This window comes from Hydra vulgaris, chromosome 04 (genome assembly GCF_038396675.1).
Source record: "Hydra vulgaris chromosome 04, alternate assembly HydraT2T_AEP".
Taxonomy (NCBI): Eukaryota; Metazoa; Cnidaria; class Hydrozoa; order Anthoathecata; family Hydridae; genus Hydra; species Hydra vulgaris.
This window is the reverse complement of record NC_088923.1, coordinates 3,172,976-3,182,332: the sequence shown is the minus strand read 5'-3', so window position 1 is coordinate 3,182,332 and position 9,357 is coordinate 3,172,976. Positions and strand designations below refer to the sequence as shown.

The window sequence follows — 9,357 nt, the reverse complement described above, 5'->3', positions numbered from 1 at the left end:
ACTAGTCTTTAATAATTGATAGAATTATGAGATTAAATCAATATATAATCATTAAAAACAAGTTTTACTTAGGTTTGGTCGGGAAGCGGGTGCGATTGCACTCGATAAATGACCACGCAAATAATATTTAGTTGCGAAAAACTGGCCAGATTTTTAAGTCCTTTTGAGAACACTTTAGTTTATATATGCTTCCATGTTTTTTCCGCAAAACAATTATAAAGTTATAAAGTTAATTTAAACTAAACTTAAATGTTCTTAAACATATTGGTGTGGAGGAATAAAAAAGGATATTCGCGATCACTAAAAAACCCGCCAAATCTACGAACCCAGCCGGCACATCTAGTTTCCAACACGTGTTTGCAACTCTTGTTTGTAACGTGTTGAGCACGGTCGCCTGTTACTCGCCTTCACGTGTTTAAGACGTGGCGTTGGACACGTAAAAATCACGTAACTAGTTTCGTATCTAGTCCGTGTTGTATTTCATTTGCAACACGTGTTCGATACGAGATTTCTCGCCTCAAATAATCATATGCGCGACGAAGCATTTATTTTAATTCTGTTTACATTTCAGTTGTCTGCAAAAATCCTTAACTTTCCCGAGTTAACTAGCATAAGCTAAAAATTTTCGAATTCAAAAAGAGAGAAAAGAAAGTATTAAGAACGATAATGGTTTATTACTGTTATTCAATTGATTTACACTATATACTTTTTGAAATTATGTAAAAACTGTGATAGCAATGCGGTTTGTATTATACTTAAACCTCATAATATATATAATATATATTATCGATAATATATTGCTGTTTTAATTGACTAAATTACTTTTTGTATTACACGAGTTTCATAGTAATGCGACTGATTTGTCAAATTTAAGTAAATTTTGCTTTTTAAATATAACTGACAAAAACAATGCATACAAATTGAGTAAAAAAATTTGTCAACATTACAGACTTAAAAAACAAAATCAGTATAGACTAATAACATAAAAGTTTTTTAAAGTCTTCAAAGGCGCCGCTGTTTAGGTGCTACTCTTTTACGCGATTGCTTTTAACACTCACTCATTTTTGTTTTGAGGTATGTCTCTGAACATGATTTCCACTTTTGTGTCGAAGACTTCAACATGCACATTAATAAAGTTTCTAACTCTGTTAATGCAACGTGGACAAAATAGTTTTTTTCAGGTACATTATTGCCGTACATAAGATTGACTTTATCCTGTTCTAAGATAGATACAATATGCTCCTTTTGATTGTCCGTTGAAAGAGCCAAAGTATCAAACGATAATTTTAGTTTCCGTTGAAGTTCAACGTCTGCTTACAATTTGGCTTCAAAAGGAATAAAATCTTTAAAGTGGTTAATTCTGTTAAATAAACTACTGTCATCGTTGTCCGCGTTCTTAGTTAAAACTTCAGCTAATCGACTGAATTTTTTTTTCTAATAAAACTAATCAGTGACTGATGTAACAAAGACAACATCACTTTTCGTTGAAACTCGGCCGCCTCCAATGGGTATTCGCTGTTTTCACTGTTTAATTGCACACCCCTTCTACTAGACATTGATAATTGTGATTTTGCATTTTCTGTAACTATAAAAAAGTAAGAAATATAGCGAAAACTATAAAAAAAGTAAGAAATATAGTGAAAAGTTCTTTAGAGAACTTTTCACTATATACTTTTTTTCTCCTCTTTATTAGTAAATTCATTATAAAGTTGAACTAAATTCAATAATATTGATCAGATACATAAAAAGTATGTTAAAGGAAACCTGATTCCAAGTATTATTCATTGTAACCAATATCATTCTCACAGATAGTGTCTATTCTACTGGTGACAGGAAGAAATGTTAGCATTTTAGCTCGGTCTTGAACTAAAACGAAGGCATACAAGTACAAATATATAATATGTTGTATTTGAGTCATCAAAAAAAAATATTTTGAATTATTAGGATTTTAGAATTACTACTTTACGTACGAATATATTTTTTTCACTCAACCGGTTTAATCTTACATTTTCGAATTTGATTATGTCAGCAATAATATTATTTCTTTTTAAGTCGTTGAAAAAATAAAAGCAACTATTTCATGTCAATTTTAGAGCAACATTTTTTTATAAATTAACAAACACATATATTTGTTTAACACAAGACACGCAAATGTATCAAATAATTTTTTTTTACAAATATCCTAAAAATTATCACTGGCAGAAAAAGATTAGTGATCATTTTCAGTAAAAATAAATAGTGAAAAGTTCAATTTTACATGACTTAATTGAAAAATTGAAGTATTACATGACCAAAAGAAATTCCATGAAATTTCTATGATTTCCAGTGGCCATTCGTAAATAGGAGTGGTTTCTGTATATTATATCATTATACTCAAGGAAATTCATGCAGACTGTTAACAGTTTGTATGAAATTTCGTGAGTATTTTATATTGGGCACATAGTTTAATAAAAATCATATGAGGTACATACACTGAGATAAAAATGAACTAAAAAGAAATTGATTTTTATCTAATGAAGAGTGTGTTAAAAATATACACTTATAAAAGAAAAAAATTTTCTGATCATAGATGTGAATATTGTCATGTCATGTGAATATTGTCCTGTCATGTCATAGATGTCAATATTGTCAACTGATCATAGATGTGAATATTTAAGACTTACCAACAGTAAAGTCCAATTTTTTCCAATTATTGACCACATTATTACGTGTTGGTTGTATTCTATCACCATGGCAGTGTTCGATACTGGGGTATTTAACTAACTAATCAACTAAAAAGAGAAGATAAAAGAACTGCCTAAAGTAAAAAAAAGAACATAATATAATATGTAACACGTGCAAAAATAATTTGAAATTGAATAACACCACAAGTATTCTCATGTGTAAATTTTTTGTTTATTACTGCACTTTTTCTTTGTTATTAAATCCACTTCAATTTCATTAATACTATCTAATAATAAAAAAAACAATTAGCCTAAATTTATTGTTATATGAAACTGACAATATCATTGTCGAAACATTGACATTTAAATATTTTATATTTGGCATTTACTTTTGGATAATTTTCCTTTAAATTTGTGGTTACATCCCTCGTTAAACTCTGTAACTACAAAACAGGTACCTTAATAAAACAAGTTTATAATAAATTTTTTTTTAATTAAAAGAAATTTAAAAACTTGCAAAGAAAACCAACATTTCGGGCTTTCTTTTTATGTCTTAAAAATTGAAATGGCTTTTTGTCTTTATCTGTACTTGGTGTTCCAAGTTTTAGCTCTACAACTAATTCCTCAAATGAATCTAAATTTAAAAATATTCAATTTCTATAACTAACTAAATGAATAATAGAAACTGTAAAAAAAACTCTAAATAACTATTAGAACACTTAATTTTAATTAATAGGAAAGAAAACCAAGATTTAGAAGGCTTAGTTTACAACTTTATCATTGATAGAACTGAATTAACAGGATTTCTTTGAAAAATTAATGTTTACTTTTAATGTCAATCCAACTACATGGAACGATGTCTTAAACAGTGTTCCGCCCTTCTTTCTCAACTGCAACACAGAATTTATGCTCTGTCATTTTCTAATTAGCTGCAAGAAAAAAATATATTTAAAAAAGATTTTTTAAATTAAATTTTTTTTTAAACTTAACTTGAAGTTAGTAAAAACCTCAGGAAGCAAGATTTAATTTTATAACTTTTAAATAATAGCATTTATATTTTATTAATTGTTTATATTTATAAAAATATAAATGTTATTGATTTAATAAAATTTGTAAAAATATTAAAGTTACTAAAACAACATTTATATTTTTATAAATGTTATTATATAAAAATATATTATTTCTATAAAAACATGTTACCTATATGTTATTTCTACAACAACATTATTATCATTACACACATAATTTTAATAATAAATAAAAATTTAATAAATAAGCACACACATAATTTTACTGAACATTTTATATTAATAAGATAATATTAAATAAAAGTACTTTATTTTTATTCAAATAATTAAACTAATTAGTTAATAGATTACTTATAAAAGCGTAAGTGCCCATACATAATCAAAACATGAATAATAGAGAAAAGATATATTAATTAGGCTCATTATTAATTGAAAAAAATATTATATTATACCATATTCAATATTACTCATATAAGAATTTTCTACTGAAGCAATTGATTTATCAGGTGTGATTGGTGGTTCATCATCAGAATCAAAATTATGGTTTGAAAAATATTGATTATCTTCTGATTTCAATTGACTTTCCTTTATATAGCTAACTGACCAGATTTGGTAACTCTTCATCTTTTCATATAATCTTTTTAAGATTTTGAGCATTCCAATCACTTTATACCATTAAATAAATATAGTGACTTCTTTAAAATGCACACTTTAATACATAGTTAAACAAATTATTAAAAAAAAATACACTATACAAAAAAATACAAGAAGAATTTCTTCGTGATGGACCTACTGATGGTGAAACACAGTGTTGAAGAAAAAAAAAATTAGATAAGTTTTATTACTAATTTATTGCTCTGTTCTTTAAGAACATTGAGCACTCTGTTTGTAGTATACACGAGCATAATTTATATAATATATATGTATGTATATAATGTATATAAATTAGGTTAGTGTATTCTACAAACAGAGTGCTCAATGTTCGTAAAGAACAGAGCAATAATAAATTAGTCAAAACACTTATCTAATATTTGTTTTCTTCAACACTATGTTTCACCATAGTGTTGAAGAAAACAAATAGTAGGTTCATTAGGAAGAATATATATATATATATATATATATATATATATATATATATATATATATATATAATATGTATATATATTTTATGTGTGTGTATATGTATATATAATATATGTATATATATATATAATATATAATATAAATATATATATATATATATATATATATATATATATATATATATATATATATATATATATATATATATATATATATATATATATATATATATATATATATATATATATATATATATATATATATATATATAGGTACGCGGAAATCGCGATTTACGGAACCGATTTTTATGCTAAAATTTTGGTTCTCATTTTTTTAACACTTTTTTTAGGCAGCGTGGGACAGACGTGTTTTGGTAGACTTTTTTTTAGAAACATATATACACATAGATAATTTTTTTAAAGAAGAAGAGCTAATCTTGATTTTTCAAGACTTTTATGTATGGTTACTGAATTTTTTTATGGATTATTTTGCTCCTGAATATTTGGTTGATGTTCACACATGAAATTGCAGTAGAAGAAATGTCGATCCCCCTTTTTTTATTATTAAAACAGTTTTCTACATGCATTTCTTATTCACTTGCCAAATTTCAACGAAAAAAAAATACCAGCAAATAGTTTAATTTGTGTTAGATTAAGTTTACCACTTTTTTTAGGTAGTTCTAGGCAAACGTTATTTTGTGGTGATTCTTATTATAAATATATATGAACCTAGACTATTTTTAAAAAACGAAAGGTTAATCTTGATTTTTTTATAACTATAATGTATGGTTAGCATACTTTTTTATGGATTATTTTTTCGAAAATTTTGCATGAAAATTTGGTTGATGTTCGCACATAAAATTGCAGTCGTAAAAATGTCGATCCCCCTTTTTTTATTAACAAAATAATTTTCTACATGCATTTCCTATTCACATGCCAATTTTCAACGAAAAATAAATACCAGCAAATAATTTAATTAGTGTAGAACTTTTGGTGCCTATTTTCGTTTTTTTGTTGTTGTTGTTTTTTTCGGTAAGCGAAATACGGGGGCGGATAAGGGGAGGGGGGCCGACTCTACAAAAATTATTGCAATTTTGTATTAAGTTGATTTTTATTATTAGATTAAAATTAAAGTGCAAAATATAAATAAAAGTGTTTTTAATTCTCTAACAGATTAAAGTTAGTTTCTTTTATTTCATAATAATATTATAGTTAACTTATGTTTGAAACAAAAAATAATGATAAATGTAAAAACTTATTGTTTTCTTAGGTTACATATAAAAAGAATAATGTTTCAGATAAAGACTCTTGCTTTTGAATGGATTGTTAAGTGGTAGTATCAGTTGACAATTTTATTAACACACCATATATAAATAAGTATACAAATCAGATTCTTCATTGGTTTATTCCTAACAAAAAATTTGTTAGTGTTTTTCAACTATAATAAAAGATATTATTGTTATTATCTTTTTTTACTTCGATTGTATACTTCCATAACTGGACTATTATTTAAATCATTATACTAGCATGCCTTATGTTTACTTATTGTTTAGACTATACTAAATATTATGCTTATTTTTAAGATTTCATAAGTATAAATAACATCGTTTATATATATTTACAACCAAATTAACATAATTTATATATAAACAAAGTATGCATAATAAATACCATTATACCATTATAAACCAAAGTATATACATTCCTAATGTTAGCGTATTGTTTAATAAATATATATTTTTATATTTTTACTGTTATATTTTGATTGTTTATTTTCATTTTATTAATAAGGTTGTATCTCACACAGAACTGATTTGACGATTGTTACTTTTAAAATTTTACAATTTTTTTGTTATCTTTAGTCCAATCTACACAGTCTACCACTGGTAAATTTGTATAGAATAATTTTTAGTATTGATTATAAAATTAAAAATACAATCAGCAACGAGTTGTAAGTTTAACAAAATTGTTAAACTTACCACTCGTTGCTGATTGTATTTTTAATTTTATAATCAATACTAAAAATTATCCTACACAAATTTACCAGTGGTAGACTGTGTAGATTGGACTAAAGATAACAAAAAAATTGTAAAATTTCATGTATCAGCACCCTGGACCGACTAGCAGTCACTCATTTTTGTGAATGGTATTATGTAACATTTAATATAAACCAACTATTTGTGAAAGTCATTGGCTGAACAAATAAAATGAAAGACAATCAACTATATATTTTAAAAATGTTAATCAAAGTAAAAATTTAAATACTACTCTTGATTTTACTTCTACTGCACTTTGATGGATAACATAATAAAAATGTATTAAATAGTGTATGTAAATAGAAATATTATGAATTCAATAATCATTCAGAAAAATAATGTCGAGAAATGCATACATATTAAAAAGTAACAAAATTGTTACTTTTTAATATGTATGCATTTCTCGACATTTGCAAATTTGTTTTTTATTACAACTTTGTTAACCTTGAGATACATCTTCAGCTGCTACAATTGGTATGTTTAAAAAAGCTTCTCTATAATCAGCACAACCTTCTGCTAGTGAAATTATGATTTAATTATTTTTCTGAATGATTATTGAATTCATAATATTTCTATTTACATACACTATTTAATACATTTTTATTATGTTATCCATCAAAGTGCAGTAGAAGTAAAATCAAGAGTAGTATTTAAATTTTTACTTTGATTAACATTTTTAAAATATATAGTTGATTGTCTTTCATTTTATTTGTTCAGCCAATGACTTTCACAAATAGTTGGTTTATATTAAATGTTACATAATACCATTCACAAAAATGAGTGACTGCTAGTCGGTCCAGGGTGCTGATATATGTATCTCTGATAGACACCATATGTAAGATCTAATGACATTGAATTGTAAATAGATTAGTACTGAATGGTATTATGTAACATTTAATATAAACCAACTATTTGTGAAAATAACTAATCTATTTACAATTCAATGTCATTAGATCTTACATATGGTGTCTATCAGAGATACATGTATCAGCACCCTGGACCAACTAGCAGTCGCTCATTTTTGTGATGGGTCCGGTTAAGAGGGAGAGACGGGGAATCATTTAGCTGGACCTATTATCCCCTAACAGGGGTGCTAGGAGCTACAGCAGAAGAAAACTGTTGTAAAGAAGTTTGCAGGCGAAGACAGCATGGTAGCAGCTTTGTGGTTAATGGTGGCATACACAATCATTAGGCACCACCATTCTTGTTTTTTTATTAAAAATTTATATGTAATATCATCAAGTTTGTTTTCTATTTTGTCTCAATTTTTTCAAACATTTGAATTATTTATTTAAAATTTTTTTACCCAAAATAATTTAAAAATGAAGCATTGACAAGTGTAATAGTTTTAATAAAATATTTTGTATGTTTTCAATGTGATTAATAGTTGTAGTATAAAAAGTAGTCAAGTTGTACCTATAAATAGTTATAAACTTTTAGATACGATCAGGACTTTTTGAGGATTTCATAGCCCATATTAAATACAGTGTTAAATTTATGTGTAATATTTTATTGAGTTGATAAATATGAAAAGTCTTTTTTTTAGGGTGGATACTCCAAACTGGATTTTGTAATGTGATAAGATTTGTAAAGTTATGTCTTTATTTTATTTAAAAGCAATTTAAAAACGTTTTTAAATTTCTGTTGACATTTTTTTCAAGTTTGAATATAAAAGGAATATGAAAAGGAGGGGGGGGGGGGGGCGTTAGTTGTGGCACACGCCCCTTTCCTAACTAATGTAGTAAAATAAACTTGTATACTAATTTCTTTTTTTCAATAAACTCAATTTAAAATCTTTTTTCAAATCTCTTTACAAATTTTTTTTTTAGGTTGGAAGACTAAGAAGATGGGGGGGGGGGGGAGGAGGAGGAGTTAGGCGTGGCACATATCCCACCCCTAATGCCAATTTATACACCACTTGTAAACGCTGTAGAGTAAAAAAGTATAATTTATACTTTTGAACACAAAATATAATCAGTGTTTTTAAAATTAAAGTATTTATAAGAATGTAACATTTCACTATGAGGGTGTTAAAACGTAACGAAAACATCCACCCTTTAATATAAGATAGACCACTAATATTTGAAAATGGAATGGAAGCAAATTAGAACACATTTTTGTGTATAAAGATAAAAAAATTTATCAGAAAAAACAATTTTTCAGATGAAAAACTTGTATTTTTTAAGGCTTACGATAGTGTGCCGAACCCCCTCTGGCCCTCTAGACACCCCCTATATCTATATACTAATATAAACTTGTAGCCTACTCTTACATCTATCTTTTGATACCAAGTTATAGGCATTTGGATAAGATTTGACAAAGTTATAACAATTTCAGTGAAAAAAAAAATAATTTTGGAACCAGTTTATTCAATAAATCCATATATCTAAAATTTGCTACTAAAAACGTCATAACTTTTTTTTGAATTGTTCGTTTTTGATAATTTTTTCATCTTTAAAATACTGTATTGAAGGGCTTTCTAATGATATATAACATTCTAGTATATCCTCAATTTAAAAATTTTAGTCCACGTACCTAATATATATAT

The 9,357-nt window shown here is 26.2% G+C and overlaps 1 long non-coding RNA gene across 1 annotated transcript; it reads right to left on the bottom strand.

Moving 5' to 3' along the window:
- Positions 1–1,015: 1,015 nt before the first annotated feature.
- Positions 1,016–3,140, bottom strand: LOC136078952 (uncharacterized). Its single transcript, XR_010637811.1, has 3 exons — positions 2,664–3,140; positions 1,765–1,866; positions 1,016–1,585 (listed from the first exon to the last, which is right to left on the bottom strand). It is a non-coding gene; the product is annotated as an uncharacterized LOC136078952 (long non-coding RNA).
- Positions 3,141–9,357: the final 6,217 nt, after the last annotated feature.